This window comes from Prionailurus viverrinus, chromosome C1, assembly GCF_022837055.1.
Source record: "Prionailurus viverrinus isolate Anna chromosome C1, UM_Priviv_1.0, whole genome shotgun sequence".
NCBI lineage: Eukaryota > Metazoa > Chordata > Mammalia > Carnivora > Felidae > Prionailurus > Prionailurus viverrinus.
The window spans coordinates 207,745,413-207,762,377 of record NC_062568.1 but is presented as its reverse complement, the minus strand read 5'-3'; the positions used below and the strand labels follow the sequence as shown (position 1 = coordinate 207,762,377).

Sequence of the window (16,965 nt, the reverse complement as noted above, 5' to 3'; positions counted from 1 at the left end):
GAGCCCATCTCCATTGCCACCGTCTGTGTGTGTGTGTGTGTGTGTGTAGGCGACTAGGTTAGGGGTCAGGACAGAAAAGGAAAGTGGAATTTGCACTTTTAAAAGATTTATGTACGCATGCATTTATTTATTTTAATGTTTATTTCTTTTTGAGAGAGAGAGAGACAGAGTGGGAGAGGGGAAGAGACAGAGGGAGGAGAATCCAAAGCAGGCTCCAGGCTCTGAGCTGTCAGCACAGAGCCCGACTCGGGGCTCAATCTCACGAGCCATGAGATCATGACCTGAGCTAAATTTGGACGCTTAACCGACTCAGCTACCCAGGTGCCCCAAAGATATATTTTCAATGTTCATTTATTTTTGAGAGAGGGAGGGAGGGAGCACGAGCAGGAGAGGGGTGGAGAGAGAGGGTGACAGAGGAGCCGAAGCAGGCTCTGGGCTGACAGCAGGCAGCTCAGTGTGGGGCTCGAACTCACAAGCTGTAAGATCATGACCCGAGCAGAAGTCGGAGGCTTAACTGACTGAGCCACCCAGGCGCCCCAGTTTTAAAAGATATTCATTGGAATATTACACGGTGATCCAAAAAAATGAAGTCTTGCCATATTGTTTAATCGTATAGAATCAATACAAGCTAGTTATGAAATGTTTGTAAAGTCCAGATTTGCCAAAGGAAGAAAAAAAATCCATCATCTACCTATCCTAGAAGATCCCACCACCCGGGGGTTCCTAATCTTTCTCAGATTTTAAATCCTTTTGAAAATCTGCTGAAAGATCATGGGCTTCTCCCCCAGAAAAAGGCTCCTACGGGATAAGGTCACGGGGCTCCTGGGTGTTCCCCAAGTTCATCCTAGATTCATTAGAGTGCACTAAAGGACGGTTTGGGTCCAACTGTTGGCTTCTCTGCATTATGGGATGCTGATTTCAAAACCAACGTCAAAGGCCAGAGCGGGTGAGAAGATTCCAAGTACCCTGAGGTCTTTGTGAGACGTGCTTGCCCGACAACTCGTTACAAGTCTGCTCTGAAGCTGCTTCTGTTTTCTGCCTTGACCACCTCCTAGGTACTGCGTGCAAGTTTACTCTGTGATCTTTAAATCCTTTCTTTTGTCTTAAATTCTCGGCTCCTTCGGGGTGGGGGTGAGGGCTTTCAGCAGGCATCGACTTCCCTGGATCATTTGGTGACTCTGTCCTGTAGGTTCAGCTCCTTAATGGGGCCAGCCGACCTTCGGGACAGTTGCAGCCTGCGGTGCTGTGGCCCTCCTTCTGCCTGAAGGGCCTTGGCTGGGTCGGGTAGAAGGGTCTCTGTGGTCTGGGTGCACACTATGGGCAGGTGGCATCATCTCTGGAGGATAGGAGTGCAGAGCCGTGTCTGGGCTCGGCATTTCGGGCTCCAGGCAGCTTGAGACCAGGCACGGTCTCCCTGTGAGAGCAGCAGAGAAACGTCTTCTTGCCAAGTTGAGGGGGGGGGGGGTTGGCCCTGAGCATCCCCCACCACGACACCGAGGCATCGGTCAGCTACCCTTAGACCTTAGCACCCTGGTCTCTGCCCCAGGCATGGGCAGACCCCTCCGATGCAAGTTTCTCCAGCCTTGCTGGTGGCCGGCCTCCCAGGGTGCCACTCCCTCCTCGGGACCGGTGACCTTGCCTGAGCTCCTTCCTCCTCCTCCTTTCTCCATAAAACAATCTCGATATTTCACTTAAGGTGCACGTCACGGTGGTCTTCACATATTCCCAGAGTTACGCGACTGTCACGAGAATCGATTCTAGAACATTTTCATCACTCCGGAAAGAAGCCTCCTCACTCCCATTAGCAGCCACTCCCATTTCTCCCCTGTCTCCCTGGCCCTCGGCGACCACGAATCTATTTTCTGTGTCTGTGGACTTGCCTGTTCTGGACATTTCATGTAAATGAAATCATACAGGATGTGGTCTTTCGTGGCCGGTTTCTTTCACTCAGCCTGTTGCCTCTTCTTCAGAAACATGTCTGACTCATACAGTTACAGTAGAGGGGTTGTTTGTACTGATCGTTTACTCAGTCGTGAGTGTTGAGGGAGCCTCTGTTGTACTAAGCCTGGAGCAGGTGCTGGGCCACACAGCAAGGAACACAGCCGCCACGGGTGGTATAGGAGTTATCTATTGCTGTGTGACAAATCACCCCAAAACTTAGCAGCGTAAACAACAAACACTAATTATCATCTCACAGTTTCCGTAGGGTCCAGAATCTGGAACCAGCTGGGGCTGAAGGTGTCTGAAGCTGGTCTGTTGGCAGGCCTCAGTGGCTCTCCTGCTGATGGCCAGGTATCTCCATCCCCACCCCCCATATGGGCTTCTTCGAGGGGCAGCTTGAGTGTCCTTACAACATGGCGGCCGGCTTATCTCATAGACAAAGAGGGACAAAGAGCACAAGACTGAGGCCCCACAGTTTCTGTGAACGTAATCTTGAAGGTGACCCGCCTCACTCTGCCATATTCTTTTGGTCCCATAGACCAACGCTGCTGTAATATGGGGGACGGCTGCAAAGACGTGTGAATATCAGGAGGGGCAAATAAGTGGGTGTGGTTTCATACGGAGACTGGCCCTTTTGTGAATGGCTGGCACCCGGCCAGCTTGTTCATGCAGGGCCCACAGGGCTGCCTCTGGATGAGCCTTGGGTCGACTGTGAGTTGTCTGGTCTCCACGCTCCGTTTAGGCCTCTTCCGTCTTTTCCCACTCTGTATTTGTAACCGGGGAATTGAGCATGTAAGTCTATTCATCGCACTTGGCCAGATTTACCCACTTCCCATAGAATCATTCTTACAGATGATCTCTCCAGGTGTTCGTGAATTCTATATGCATATCCATCAAATCGATGAGCCGGGTTTTGGATTTCCTTTCATTCTTGTCGAGAACGGTCCGCAAGACCCATCGCAGTGGGTCCGACACTTCCCGGCAAGGCACTGGGTCATGCCATCGAATAGAAGTCGCTAGAGACAACTTCTTTCCCCAGATGGCCCATGAGACCGTCCGGAGGGGCAGAATCAGGGCTTGTTTAACGGGGCATATATCATGCATTAAAAAACCAGGCCTCATCCCCTAACGAGTAGGATGAGTTGTCGTGAGGAGTTCTAGGTGGTGGTTAAAGGCGGGTCTGATCCATAGTTCTGTCACTTACTGTGTAGCTCTGGGGAAGTCTTGGACCTTAGTTTCTTCATGGAGATGATGAGAACTCTCTCATGGGGTTGTTTTGAGTATTTAAGGAGATAATCGAAGTTCCAGGTATCTGCTGCTGCCTAAGAAACCACATGAAACTTAGAGGTACAAAGCTGTAACTTTTGTTATGTTCACCTATTGCGTGGGTCAGAAGCTCAGGAAGGGCTCAGAAGGATGGCTTGGCTCAGCTCCAGGATGCCCAGGGTCAGCTGGGAAGACTCTCAGGAGGCTGCCAATAACTCGAACAGCTTGGGAGCTGGAATCCTCTGGAAGTTTCTTCCCTCATGTCTAGTTGCTTGGTTGGAGATGACTCAAAGCTTGGGCTCAGATGGGACTGTTACCCGAGTGCCTACACACGGCTACTCTTTCTGGCTTGGGCTTCCTGGGGGCATGGCGACTTGGGGCAGCCACACTTCCTTCTTAATGCACAGAGCTCCAAGGGCAAGCATTGGAGTTCGGTTCACGACCAAGGCGAATGCTGCGTGGCCTTTTACGACCTAACCTCTCAAGTCACTTAGCATCACTCGTGCTATACTCTCTTGGTTAAAGAAGTCACAAGCTCGCCCAGATTTAAGGGTAGGGGACAGAGAGGCCACCTCTCAACGGGAGGAGTGCTCAAGAATTTGCCTCCTTAAATCTTCCACAATAAATGTAAGGTATTTAACACAATGAGTGCCATGGGGTATGAGCCAGAAAATGTTAGCTGCTGCTGTCCATATTGTTATTAGATTTTTTTTTTTAATGTTTATTTTTGAGAGAGAGAGAGAGAGAGAGACAGTACGAGCAGGGAAGGGGTTGAGAGAGAGGGAGACACAGAATCCGAAGCAGGCTCCAGGCTCTGAGCTGTCAACACAGGGCCCGACCTAGGGCTGGAACCCATGAATAGTGAGCTCATGACCTGAGCTGAAGTCAGACACTTAACCGACTGAGCCACCCGGGGGGCCCCTATGATGTGTGTTATTTTTTTGTTTTAAAGGTTGTTTATTTATTTATTGTTTGAGAGAGACAGAGACAGTGCCAGTGGGGGAGGAACAGAGAGAGAGGGAGAGAGAGAGAAGCCCAAGCAGGTTCCGCACAGCCTCTTGAGGGGCTCCAACCCAGGAAGCCCTGAGATCATGACCTGAGCTGAAACCAAGAGTCAGACCCTTAACAGACCGAGACACCCAGGCGCCTCTTGTAGTTTTCGTGTGTTTGTTTGCTTTAATTTTATTTTAGGAGGAGTGAGAGAGAGCGTGCAGTGGGGAGGGGCAGAGGAAGAGAGAGAATCTTTAGCAGACCCCACGCCCAGCTCAGAGCCGGAGGCGGGGCTCGATCCCCTGACCTGGGGATCGTGACCTGAGCCGAAACCAAGAGTCGGATGCTCAGCCAACTGAGCCACCCGGGCGCCCTCGCGTTGTTGGTAGCTTTGTATCTCAGGTTAGCACACTGGGACCTGACCGCGGTGGATCTAACCCAGTGACCCGGACAAGCCCCCGCCCTCTGTCTTAACTGAGCCATCTTTTTTTTTTTTTTTTTTTTTAACGTTTATTTATTTTTGAGACAGAGAGAGACAGAGCATGAATGGGGGAGGGGCAGAGAGAGGGAGACACAGAATCGGAAGCAGCCTCCAGGCTCCGAGCCGTCAGCCCAGAGCCCGTCGCGGGGCTCGAACTCACGGACCGCGAGATCGTGACCTGAGCTGAAGTCGGACGCTTCACCGACTGAGCCGCCCGGGCGCCCTGTTAACTGAGCCATCTTTACGGTGCATCTGTGATCAGGTTTATTTTCATGCTACCAGATTCATGTTTCTACCTCCTTCAAATGGGGCCCAGCTTAAAAAAATTTCCTAGCCCTTCGTTTGATTTTCGTGCCCTCAGTGGCTTCTCAAACACATTTAGAAGCTTCACAAGGAGCGTCTAGAAGATCAGTTTCGTGAGTCCCCAGGGTATGTCTTTCCTGAGCCTTGATGTGTGACTCACACAATGAAAGCCCTGTTGTGCCCTTTATCCCCCTGCCCCTAATTTCGCCCAATACGTATTCACAGTTGATCTTCTCCACAAACAAGGAATAGCTTTTCTTCCATAAAAGATACAAAGAGGTCTCAGACATGGTGTCCTCCCACGAGGATCGCATTCTGGAACTGCAAACCTCAGACTCCAGGAAAGGGTGGTGGGAGGCGGCGGATCGCCGGATCTCCCGCTGCGAGGTCCTGGCCAGCGGCCCCCTCCGCATGCTGTCCCACTGCTCCTCGCCTCGGCTGGCCGAGCTGGGCACTGTGTGCCGGCACCCGCTTTCACCGATGAGGAGACCGCTCTGGAGTGGTTGGGAAACTCCCCCAAATCCGGATCTAACGCCAGGGACTCCTGTTCCGACGTCTCGCAGGACAGCCTCTGCAGCCACGAGTGCTTATGGTGTATGCTTGCGTGAGCCCCGCGAACATGACCCCCCGTTTCTCCCCTCTGCTTCCCGCCCCCTCCACCCAAGGTCACAAACTCAGAAAGTGCCCATTAAGGCAGACTTTTGCTTTAAGCTTGGGGAATTGGCCACAGGAAAAAAGAAAGAAGCTCCAGATGCTAATTAGCTTCGCTTTTTAACTACAGATGAGCCACTTTTTGAATTAACTGGTGGTGAGAGTCTCAGAGATGAATGGAAATATGTGAAGATGGCCGGGGAACCGGGGCCAGACGCTCCTGTAATTAGGCTCCCTGATCTGTGTGCCTGGAAAGTGAAACATCAGGGGAACAAAAAGCCACGGGGGGATTATGTGAATAACTGTGGAAACTGTCCTCCCTTTCCAGGAGGATTATTTTCCAGAGCCCTTCTGTTTTTCCTAAAAGAATTCAAACAAACACGTAGCTGGGTTTTGTTTTGTTTTTTTCTTGTTAGTTGCATCGTATTGTTTCTGACTGTAACATTCCTATTCCCGTCTCCACTCAGCATCTTATCTGATCACACCTAAAAATGCTGCAGGGCAGGAAAAATAAATTCCCGTCTACCCTTCTAGATTCTTGACTGAACACCCCCACCCTCACCCCATGATAAAAAGATTAACAGGAGAAAAACAAATGTAATCACTAAAGCGTAGGAGCCCCGCAAAGACAGGAGATTCAAAGAAGCCGCCAGAGCCGGAATCTCTTCTCCTTGGACAAGAAACAATAAGTGTATGAAGGATTGACAAGACAAAGGGGTCTGGGTGGGGGTAGTAAACTAGTGAAGAAGTAACAAGGCTTGTTTATACGGCCTTCTTGGCCCTAAATTCCCAGTCTCTGGTGATCAGGATGCCTTCTGCCCTTCTGGTGCAGGGAGGGGTACCTTTCAAATGTGAGGTGTAGCTTCTGCTTTCCGTGGGACAAAGGAGGTTCACAGTGTCCTTCATTCATTCATGGCTGTTTCTCGAATCCCCTTAATTGAAAATAATCAGGGGGCTCCTGGGTGGCTCAGTCGGTTGGGCAACCGACTCCGGCTCGGGTCATGATCTCACGGTTCGTGGGTTCGAGCCCCGCCTCGGGCTCTGTGCTGACAGCTCAGAGCCTGGAGCCTGCTTCGGATTCTGTGTCTCTTCCTCTCTCTGCCCCTCCCCTGCTCTCTCTCTCTCTCTCTCTCTCTCAAAAATAAATAAGCATTAAAAAAAATGTTTGATTCAAAATAATCAGTATGCCAAAGTGGCATATTTGGGGACGACATAGGCTAAACCCCTACAATGCTGAGTGCCAAATTTGAGTAGGAAGAGCCCCCCGGAATCCCAGGGAGGTTGGTGGGTGGGATATCGGTGGGCAGCTGGGGGAAGGGGACCTGGTTACCTGGCAGCTGCCGGAGTGAAGAGTGGCTCAGGGAGCAAATAATCTTCCCTCTTACGGAGCGTGTTGAGCCAAGCAAGGGTTCTCACGGGTGGGAACAGAAGTTCATCTGGTTTCCTGCCTTGGGAACTTACAAAGAGGATCTCATCCTTTTCGCCTTAGCAAGCAGAAGGGCCAGCATCTAATCTCTCTGTTTACTCTGATTTCCTAAGATTGGAGTGGTGAAACCAATTTATTCGCTAAACTAATTTCTTTATACCCTTGTCTGGATTCCAGAAAGGACCTAACAACATACCTGAGCCCTGAACGAGGAATCAGGACACTGTGGTTTTTCTTTCCTCTCTGCCACTGACTGTGTGACGTTGAGCAAGTCACTGCCTCTCTCTGCATGTTTCCCGTCCCGTCCACGAGAGCAAACACTGAGCAATTACTGCATGCACCGGGCACTGTGCTAGAGGCTTGTCTTGTATCTGTATTAATTCACTTCATTCTCTCCCAAACAAATCATTACGTTATGTATCTTTCTGGATTTGTTGGTGCGGTGCCGGTCCATCGTTGTAATATGGGCAGGATGAGTTTTTGTCGCTTTTGCTGTTTCAAAGAATGCTGGGTTTTCCTCTGGCTCCTTAGGAACCAGTACCTGATGCCCCCAATTTGAAACCCAAGCTATGCCATTGGGTTCCATTGCTGATAGGACCTTGTCTTTGCATGCTGGAAAGAAAGGGAAGTCTGCAGGACTGGGCCCCTAGGGAGAAGGGCACCACCCTGAAGATGGGGGAGAGGAACTACGGAAGCCTGTCTGCCCTTGGAAAATCTCCAGGCCTTGGCCCCCTCGGGTCATTATCTTTTCCTGGTTGGGGGTTGTTGGGGATACTACCTACTCCCAGCCAGGATGGCTGTCAGAGAACTCAGAGCAGTCAGCCCATCCAAGGTCGGTCTGTGACTTCTGGCGGCTTCTCATTCTGGTACTCCAACCCTCCCCGCCCCATCCCACCGCACCCCACCCGCTCGCCGCTCCCCCCTCCCCCAGGAGTCAAGGGTGGCCCTGCAGGAGGCCTGCCCTCCTCCACCCAGACCTCCTTCAGACTGCCTCCTGCTGCTCAGCCCCCCTTCCCAGGCTGGAGGTGGGAGGAGGGAAGGGCAAAGTGGAAGCAACCAGCGGGCACAGCCCTGGGGTGGACCCGGTGGCCGGCTGGGTGGTCCCCATCCAGTGGCCCAGGCTCCGCCTTCGCCAGACGTGATCTGCCAAGGGCACCACCAGCGCATGGGTGGCTGGGGGAGGTTCGGTGTGTGGACACGATGGGTGTGAGTGTGTCTGGTCACCGTGTCCACAGCGTGTGTCAGCTTACATTATTGAGTGTGTGGGCTTGTGTCTTTGTGAAAGTGCATCTGTGTGTGTCTTTGATCTCTGTGTCTGAGTGCGTGTGAGGGGGAATGTGACTTACTGTGTGTCAGTTTACATAATTGTGTCTGAGTGTGTAAGTGAATGATGTGTATGGGAGTGTTTGTGAGTGCAAGTCTGTGACATTCGGGGCTGGGTTGCCTCCTCTGGCCCTGAGATGCTGGGGACAGGGACACCAACGTCATCGAGGGTTCCGCGGGCCCCCCCCCCCCCCCCCCCCCCCCGCAACTCGGCCGCCTGGCCCTCTCATCCCGGGTTTCTTCAAGATTCCCGGAGCTCAGGGCCCTTTTTCTCCTTTCTGTCCTAGCGTGCACTCGGCGATCTGGGGCCCGAGGGAGGCTCAAGGGGCTCGGCTGAAACACTGGATGCAGTGGGAGACGACCACCAAAGAGTGGGCCTCAAGCCCCTTTCCTCCACCCCATGCCCTCCGCGTCCGCTGGGACACCCCTGGGTGATTCTGAGCCTCACACGCCCCTCCTAATGTTGAGCTCCGCGGTGGCAAAGCTTGAAGTCTCGTGTGGCCCCAAAAGCACAGTCCGAGGGACGTGGAACATTGCAGGGCAAGAAGCGTAGCAGCCCGGTATCCAACCAAGCTGGTTCCAAAGCTCGCTCTGCCGCTGCGTGGGGACGTGTGTGCCCGTGAGGGCCTCCTTGCCCTCGGAGCTTCGTTTTTCTCCTTCACACCCCGAGGGGAAACAGCACCCCCCTCGCAGGGCGATGCGCGGATAAATCGGAGCGAAGTGCAGGGGGCGGTTACCGCGTTCCTGCACGAAAGCCCTGCCAGCGCGCACAGTTCATTGTAGTGAATGGATGTCCTAGGGAAGGTCCCTGGCAAACCCATGTAGCTCCCGAATCCGACACGTCAGGGGAACCCCGATGGAAAGGAAGGCCCAGCGGCCGGGGAACAGCCTGCACCCTGGATGGGAGCCCAGAGCCCGGGATGGCGGGTGAGGCGGGTGACCCCGGCTCCCGATCTGTGACGGAGGTGCGGTGCCCCGCCCGTTCTGGTGACTCCCGGGGAACCCCGGAGCGGAAAGCGGTCTGGCGGACCACCAGCCCTCTCTCCCTTTGCAAATGGCACTTTCTATCCTCTGGCTACCAGGCAGGAGCGGGGCCGGGGCCAGCGAGCGCACGCCGCCCGGGGGTCCCGCGGCGGCTGCGGGGGTGGTGGTGGGGGGCTCCCGGCTCCAGGTGCACGCGCTACCCGCCCGGCCGGAGCAGCGGGGGGTCCGGGGAGGATTTGCAGCGGCGTCCGCTCCGCTCCCCGCGGCCGCTGGCTCTCCGACACTCCGCCTGGCTGGGGCTGCCAGAATTTGCCGACGGTGCCCGCGGCGCGGCGGCCCCTGGCCCCGCCCCCGGCCGGCGCCCCGCCCCCAGCCCCGCCCACGCCGGCCCGCTGTCCGGGCCCCGCCCCGGGCCGCGCCCCTCCGCCGCTGCCCCGCTAGCCCGCTCCGCGCCGCGGGCCTGCCCTCAGGCCCCCGCGGGCTCGGCGCCGCCGCCGGGAGGCTCGAGTAGCGCCGGGACCCGCCCGCCGCGTCCCCTGGGCAACCGTCTCCCGGGAGCTCGGGCCCCGCCCCCGGCACCCACACCCGGTACGGAGCCCACCTGTGCGGGCGTCTGCGGGGTCCCAGTGCCCCCCTGCACACCCAGCCCCGCCCAGCGCCGGGCTTTGTCCGCCTGGGGCGATCGGGGTCCAGGGGCGTGGGGGCTGGGGGAGGCGCGCGCGTCCCGGGGCGGACCGGACCCCGCTGGGGAGGCCGAGGCAGGGGGCCGCGCTCGCGTTGTGATTCTCTGGTGCGGGCTGGTTCACGCTCTCCTGCTCTCCCGATCTCCACGCATCCCTTTTGTGCCTCCGGGGCGGGGGCGGGGATGCGGGGTATCCCGCTGCCGTCCTTGATGGGTTGAGCGGGGGCCCTGAGCCGGGCTCCGGACGCGGACGCGCCTGTTCTGGGCGAGCTGTTTACTTGTCAGGGGCCCAGCAGTTGCCGTGCGCATCTTCCCCTCCCCCTGTCCCCGATTCGGGACGGAGCATCCTGCGCCGTGTCGGTTCCTGGCGTTGCCTCGCAAGCTTTGCCCTTGAACCCAGAGGGCTGGAGGGCGGCGGACCCAGATCCCGAGGTCCTGGGCAGCGTTGAGGGCCAGAGCAGAAGACGCACCTTCCTCCGGGAGGAGCCTCCTCCTTGGCCGCCCTCTTGTGAATTCTGCCCCAGCTCCCTGTTTCCTGACCTGAATTCCTGAGGACTAATTCCTTCTTGCCTCCCCTAACTCTTCCTTCTCGCGGCTCCGTCATGCTTTCTGCTTTGTCTTAGCTCGTTTTGAAAGTGCTTTCTCTATAATCATGTTTCATTTCCCTGTGACGGAGCTGCTGAGTTTTTGTCCTCCTGTTAACTCCATTGGTCAGCAATGGAAGTTATTTCTTCCTTGGCTCTTGGCGCTGACTTCTCATTTCTCTTGGGAAGCCCTTGCCACCTTCCCCTGGATGCTGGGCGAAGAGAGCATTCAAGTCCGCGTTCCAAGCAGGGTCCACGGGGTATCCTTCCAGGAATTGGGCTCTCAGCAGTGAGAATGCCAGCTTGGTCCTGGGAAATACATTCTTGGAACAGACACCTTTTCCAGCGGCTTCCCAGCACTGGGCTTTTTGCCTGTGGAGAAGCAAGTGGTTTCAGTTTCCTGCTCCTTAAGAGTCGTCCCTAGCCGTGCCCGGTGGGCTGCAGGCAGGAGTCGCCCCGCCGTGGAGGTGGCTGTGCCCTGGGTTGGAGGAAGGGGCGTGTCCGACTCTTAAAATCCTGCCGGCTCGCTTCCGGAGCTCAGGTGTCTTCCAGTCTTTGGGGTTAGATTATTCCCAGGAGTGGCCCACGGAGGGAGGAGGGGGGAAGAAATACCACAGATGCGGTGACTGGGCCGCCGTCTTCCCTACACGCTCACTCTCTTCATCTCCAGGAAGCAGGGATGAGTCTTCCTGTATGATGCAATGTAGGACTTTATTGGGACCTCAAGTTCAGGAGTCTGCTTTTTGCAGCCATTGAGTGGAACTTGAACCCAGGCTCGGCTCAGATCACTTACTTTGCTTTCAAAACCAAACAAAAGCAACAAATAACTCGAAAAACCGATCTGAGTCATCTGTGTGTGTGTATATATATATTCCTGCCTCAGGCACTGGAGGTGCTCCTGTGGTTTGCTTCAGCAGCACCCAAAGGAAGGAGCTGGGGGAGGGGGGCGTCGGCACAGGTGGTTCTCAAGGCTCATCGAGCAGGATGTGATTGGTTTGCAAAACGGAAGCCTAGGTGAGACAGCTGAAGTCCTGTAAGGGAATGCAGAGGCTTGTGAGACTTCCTCTTTCAAAAATTTCATTCATTCATTCTTTCTCTCTCTCTCTCTCTCCTTTTTCTCCCCCCCCCCACCCCCCCAGACAGATAAAGGAGCTGAGAGTCAGGTGGGGGCGGAATGGTGCTCAATGATTCCAAAGCATCTTTGATCTGCCAGACCGAGGGGCCTTTGCTGCTGGCCATTCTTGGACCATTCCAGAGAGGTAGGTTGGGTGATGAAGCCAAGTGTGTGGGCAAAAAGGAGATGCGATTTTGCAGAGAGCTAAGGAAGGTGAACAGAATCCTCCCTCCCTGACTATCCAGTCAAAAGGAGAACCTCTCGGTAGGACTAGAACGCCGAAAGGAACGCAACACCCCAGATGTGTGCTAGGAACCAACACGAGGAGTCGGACTAGACCTCGGCCAGCTCCCCAAGGGGGGAGGGATGTTGCTGCCTGCCTAAGGAAGCGGGGGAGGGGGGCGGCTGTGCTCCCAGCCCATTATTAAGCTGCAGCATTTGGGATTTGACTTGCTTCAGTCGTGGTAGAGTTGGGCTGGCCTGTCTGGGGAGAGAAAAATGAAAACACTCTTCCAAAGGAAGCGTGTGGAATTGTGAGAACTCAGCATTGCTTCTCAAGGCGTCTTTAAGGTAGGGGCACTTCTGTTGCTCCAGAGAGTTGACAGTCACTCTGTCAGTAAGACAGTAGTCCTTGGAGCCTCTCGGATGTTTGCTGGGATATGAATGTAATCCCTTCATCGTGCAAATGAAGATACTGAGGCCAGAGATGGACACTGGCTGAGTATTAGCTGAACACACACCCCCTGCTTTGGGACCTGGGGCTAGCTGGGTATGGTCAGCTCCCCGATCGGTAGTCACAGTCCCTTCTGCAAGCCCTGGGAGTGCATATGTACTCCCCGTCTGCAGAGCACATTCCTCCTTACCTGGTGCTTGAACAACTACTGTCGTTTCTGATGGGAAGGTGCACAGGGTTACAGCATATGGTGTCATCCTTGGAAGATTCCCCCCGGCCCCACGCCAACCTCATGTTCTCTCTATCTTCATCAGTACTCTCCAGGCTTCTTTGTTTAGTGTGGAGATCTTTAAAAAGATCAGAATACTGGGTCAGCTGGGAGGCTCAGTCGGCGAAGCGTCGGACCTCGGCTCAGGTCATGGTCTCGCAGTTCGTGGGTTCGAGCCCCGCGTCAGGCTCTGGGCTGACGGCTCGGTGTCTCCCCGTCTCTCAGCCCATCCCCCGTTGGCACGCTTTCTCTCCTTCTCAAAAATAAATAAACCTTAAAAAAAAGATCAAAATATAAGCAGAATTTTGACCTATAAAGTAGATAAAAACAGAGCGCCCTGTGGTACAAGTAGAGACTGGCCTAGGATGTCCACTCAGCCCCCTATCCCCCGCCACCCTCTGAAGGTCTTGGGGTTGCCTCTGTGGAACTCGCTGGAACGTGGTCAAAAACCACGGACTGTGTAAACCTCCATTGGGGGATTCTCTTCTACACACCTGTTTACACCCCTGTTTTCAATAGCTTGATTCTTGTTTCAGAAGATGCCTTTTAATAATTGTTAAAGCTCACGCTTTTTTATTAATTTTTTTAAATTTTTATTTATTTTTTTTTTTAATTTTTTTTTTCAACATTTATTTATTTTTGGGACAGAGAGAGACAGAGCATGAACGGGGGAGGGGCAGAGAGAGAGGGAGACACAGAATCGGAAACAGGCTCCAGGCTCTGAGCCATCAGCCCAGAGCCCGACGCGGGGCTCGAACTCACGGACCGCAAGATCGTGACCTGACTGAAGTCGGATGCTTAACCGACTGCGCCACCCAGGTGCCCCGCTTTTTTATTAATTGAAAAATACCTGTTATCTGTTGAAAGTTGGCAAAAAAAAAAAAAAATTAGCATAACTCTTTTATAACCCTGCCCTCCCCATCCCCCGGAGAACCATTGTCTCCTGGGTGGAGTATCCTCCCGCAACCCCCCCAGAAAGCCTTCTATGTGCCTCTCTTTGGACACTGGATTTTTATGTATTGTTAAATATTATTGTGAACTTCCACGAAAACGTAACCGACTGCGTGCATATGTTTGTCCTGGCTCTGTTTCGAAAGCCCACTAAAATGAGATTAAAGGAATAAAAAAGGAATAAATCCTTAAGGACACAGAGCAGGAGATGGGATTGAGGAGGAGGATGTGAGTAAACACTTTCAGAGACAGAAAGCAGGCCAGTGAAAGAGATGGAAGGCTTGGAATGTTGAATGTCCTGGGCTGGGGGGGGAGGAAGGCCCGTGGGTCCAAGGACCCACCAAAGGCCCAAGAGTGGGGCTACAGTGTTCCCGATGATGGGGTGCAGGGTGGGCTGGAAGAAGGAAGATTGACTGAAGGTGTCACAGCATCAGACCCCTCCCTCAGCCCACATGGCCAGGTGGCTCCCTCCTCTGGCCCAGCAGGAGACACTCATTCTCCCCCAGGTCTGCTTAACTAGGGCAGCTCAGGCCTAGGCTGTGTGGAGAGCAGTTGGGGGTGGGGGTGGGGGGACAGGAGGAAGCACTGTCCTGAGAACAGGAAGATTCGGTGAAAGTCTGTGTACTGAACAGTGAGACCCTCTCCTGGCGGGCTCCCAGAACATGTCAGCCTAGTTTCTACTCTTCGCCAGTCAGGGCCTTGGAGAACTTCTCTCTGAGGAAACTGACCTCACAAGACAAAAGGACCCTCAAATACTGACTCCGTGGGAGAGCTAGCTTGCTATTTTGTCATTTCACAGCAACGCCTGCCAAGCGACTGGCCTTACCCGTGCACAAATAGCTTTTGGTGCCTCTCTCTTAAATTTGAATGGGCAGCTCGGGATTATCCCACATAGAATAAAGCCTCTAGCATGAAAGACAGAGACCGAAACAAACAGAAAAAAGGGAGTCAGAAGTCATTAAACATGGCTGTTTAAAAACAGGAATGCTCCGGGGCGCCTGGGTGGCTCAGTCGGTTGAGCATCTGACTTCAGCTCGGGTCATGATCTCACAGTCCGTGAGTCCGAGCCCCACGTCGGGCTCCGTGCTGACAGCTCAGAGCCTGGAGCCTGCTGCAGATTCTGTGTCTCCCTCCCTCTCTCTGCCCCTCCCCTGCTCTCTCTCTGTTTCTCTCTCTCAAAAATAAGTAAACATTCAAATAAAATGGTAAAAAACTATGAGAGTAGAAGCTAAATTTTCAATAGAATAGAGTTGGAGATTGAAAGATAGAGTTCTAGAAAGTAGAACAAAAAGACTTGAGAGATGGGAAACAGGAAAGAAAATGAAAGAAAACTGGAGAATCCATTCAGAATGCCCAATCTCCAACTCATAGGAGGTCAAGACAATGAAAGGAGAAAAATGAAGAAGAGGAAGTTACCAAACTACAGGAAAAAAATTCTAGAACTGAAGGAGCTTCTACATTACGAGTCTCTGAGTAGATGTCAACAATGAATAATAAAAGACATACAAATAAAAGCAAAGTATGTACTACTGGACATCATCATGAACTTTCGAAACTCCAGAGACAGAAATTACCAGAAGCCAACAAAAAGAGGCCACAGATGACAGAATGACACTGGACCTTGCAAAATCAACACCAGAAGCTACAAGACCATGGGGCAACTCTTTTCAAATTTCTAGGGAAGTTAATTCCCTAGCAAGAATCATGTAATTGTCATTCAAGCAAAATAATGGAATAAGGGCATTTTTTAAGATGAGAATTTTCCATAAAAAAGCTCTCTGCGTGCACACGCACTTTTGTATCCCTATGCAAGGAGACTACTGGAGATTATGCTCTACGAAAATAGAGTAAACTGAAAAAGAGGAACAATGTGTGATTATCTCTTGTTCTCATTTGGCTCAGCTTCCAAATGGCTTTCTATGTTTCAGCTTTGAGTTTTGTGAGTACAGAGAAAAATACCTAACACCTATCACACCATGGGAACTGAAAAGGACTCATTTCCAAGCTTTCCCTGTAGCCAGCACCTGCGACCTAGACTTCACTGATAACCTGCACCTATGCGGTATTTTGAGAGAGGAGAGGGATGAATCATGAGCTGTATCCGTGGTTATGCTGGTGGCAGCAATGATGGGCTGCGAGGTCAAATTCTTGGCACAGAAGTGGCAGAGGTCCAAACTGGCATTCGGTACTCGGTAAATAGGCAATAGAGGCAGTTTTGCCATCAGACATGCATCATGGAATCCAGTGTACTAAGTTTTCTTTCTTTCTTTTTTTTTTTTTGCTCGACCTTTTGGTTTTCCTGGAGTTGGTAAGCACCTCATGTTTTTATTTACTGTGTTTTCCATGTACTAGTCACCAGTTGTTCCTCAAACTCTCCAACAGAACTATGACAATTCCTCGTAATGAAGCAAATAAGTCAGGTAATCTGTCAGCTCCTTTCCTGCTTAATCAGTGGGAGTTAGCCTCTTTCCTTGCAACCAAGAACTTTGACTGGTGGAGAGAATGGTGAAAAGAGTTCCCTAATAATGGTGAAGCAAAGTTCCAATGCTACTGCCGTGCAGCTCATCTAGAGAGCAGGCAGGCCAGTTTGGAGCAGGATGGGCTGAGGACCGTAGGAGGACTGTCTCCAAGAAGAAAAAAAATGAAGATGATGGATTATCTGACATATTTACCACATTATGGAGTTTTATAGTTCTGTTGGAAAGTTTAGGGAAGAATTACGAATTTGGGTTTTTATAATGTTTATTTATTTTGAGAGAGAGTGTGTGCATGTGTGACTGGGGGAGGGGCAAAGAGAGAGAGAGAGAGAGAGAGAGAGAGAGAGAGAGAGAATCCCAAGCAGGCTGTGCACTGTCAGCACAGAGCCTGACTCAGGGCTCAATGTCATGAATGACAAGTTCATGACCTGACCCCAAACCAAGAGTTGGACACTTAACTGACTGAGCCACCCAGGCGCCCCTAGTTTTGTTTCGTTTTAAGAGAGAGAGAGAGAGAGACCTGGGGAGTGAGGCAGAGGGGGGTGGGGAGAGAGACAGAGAAAGAGAGAGAATCCTAAGCAGGCTCCAAGCTCAGCGTGGAGCTCGACGACGTGAGGCTGGATCCCATGACCCTGGGATCGTGACCGGAGCCAAAATCGGGAGTCAGACGTTCAACCGACTGAGCCACCCTGTGGTTTAGTTTTGAACAGTGTTTATGTGGTCATAATAATGTAAGCACTGACGTTGATTAACGAAAAATTATCACACAGCTATGTTCAGAACATGGAGGAGAGGACACGTGCGTGTGTGCAGGAAAGCACAAACTCCTCTTCTTTTTTTTTTTTTTTAAA

General features: G+C 52.6%; 1 protein-coding gene across 6 annotated transcripts in view; it reads left to right on the top strand.

Annotated features, from left to right (window-relative positions):
* The window catches only part of PIK3CD (phosphatidylinositol-4,5-bisphosphate 3-kinase catalytic subunit delta), a 55,165-nt gene that overhangs the window by 12,583 nt on the left and 25,617 nt on the right, over positions 1 to 16,965 (top strand). For 3 of the 6 annotated variants that reach the window (XM_047871680.1, XM_047871679.1, XM_047871675.1), the window contains exon 2: positions 11,771 to 11,890. The exons of 1 other annotated variant lie outside the window; for it this stretch is intronic. The gene's annotated coding sequence lies outside the window, so the exon portion shown is untranslated. Of the gene's footprint in view, positions 1 to 9,819; positions 9,954 to 11,770; positions 11,891 to 16,965 lie in introns of those variants that run through there. 2 more of the 6 variants (XM_047871676.1, XM_047871677.1) reach the window with 2 other exon arrangements.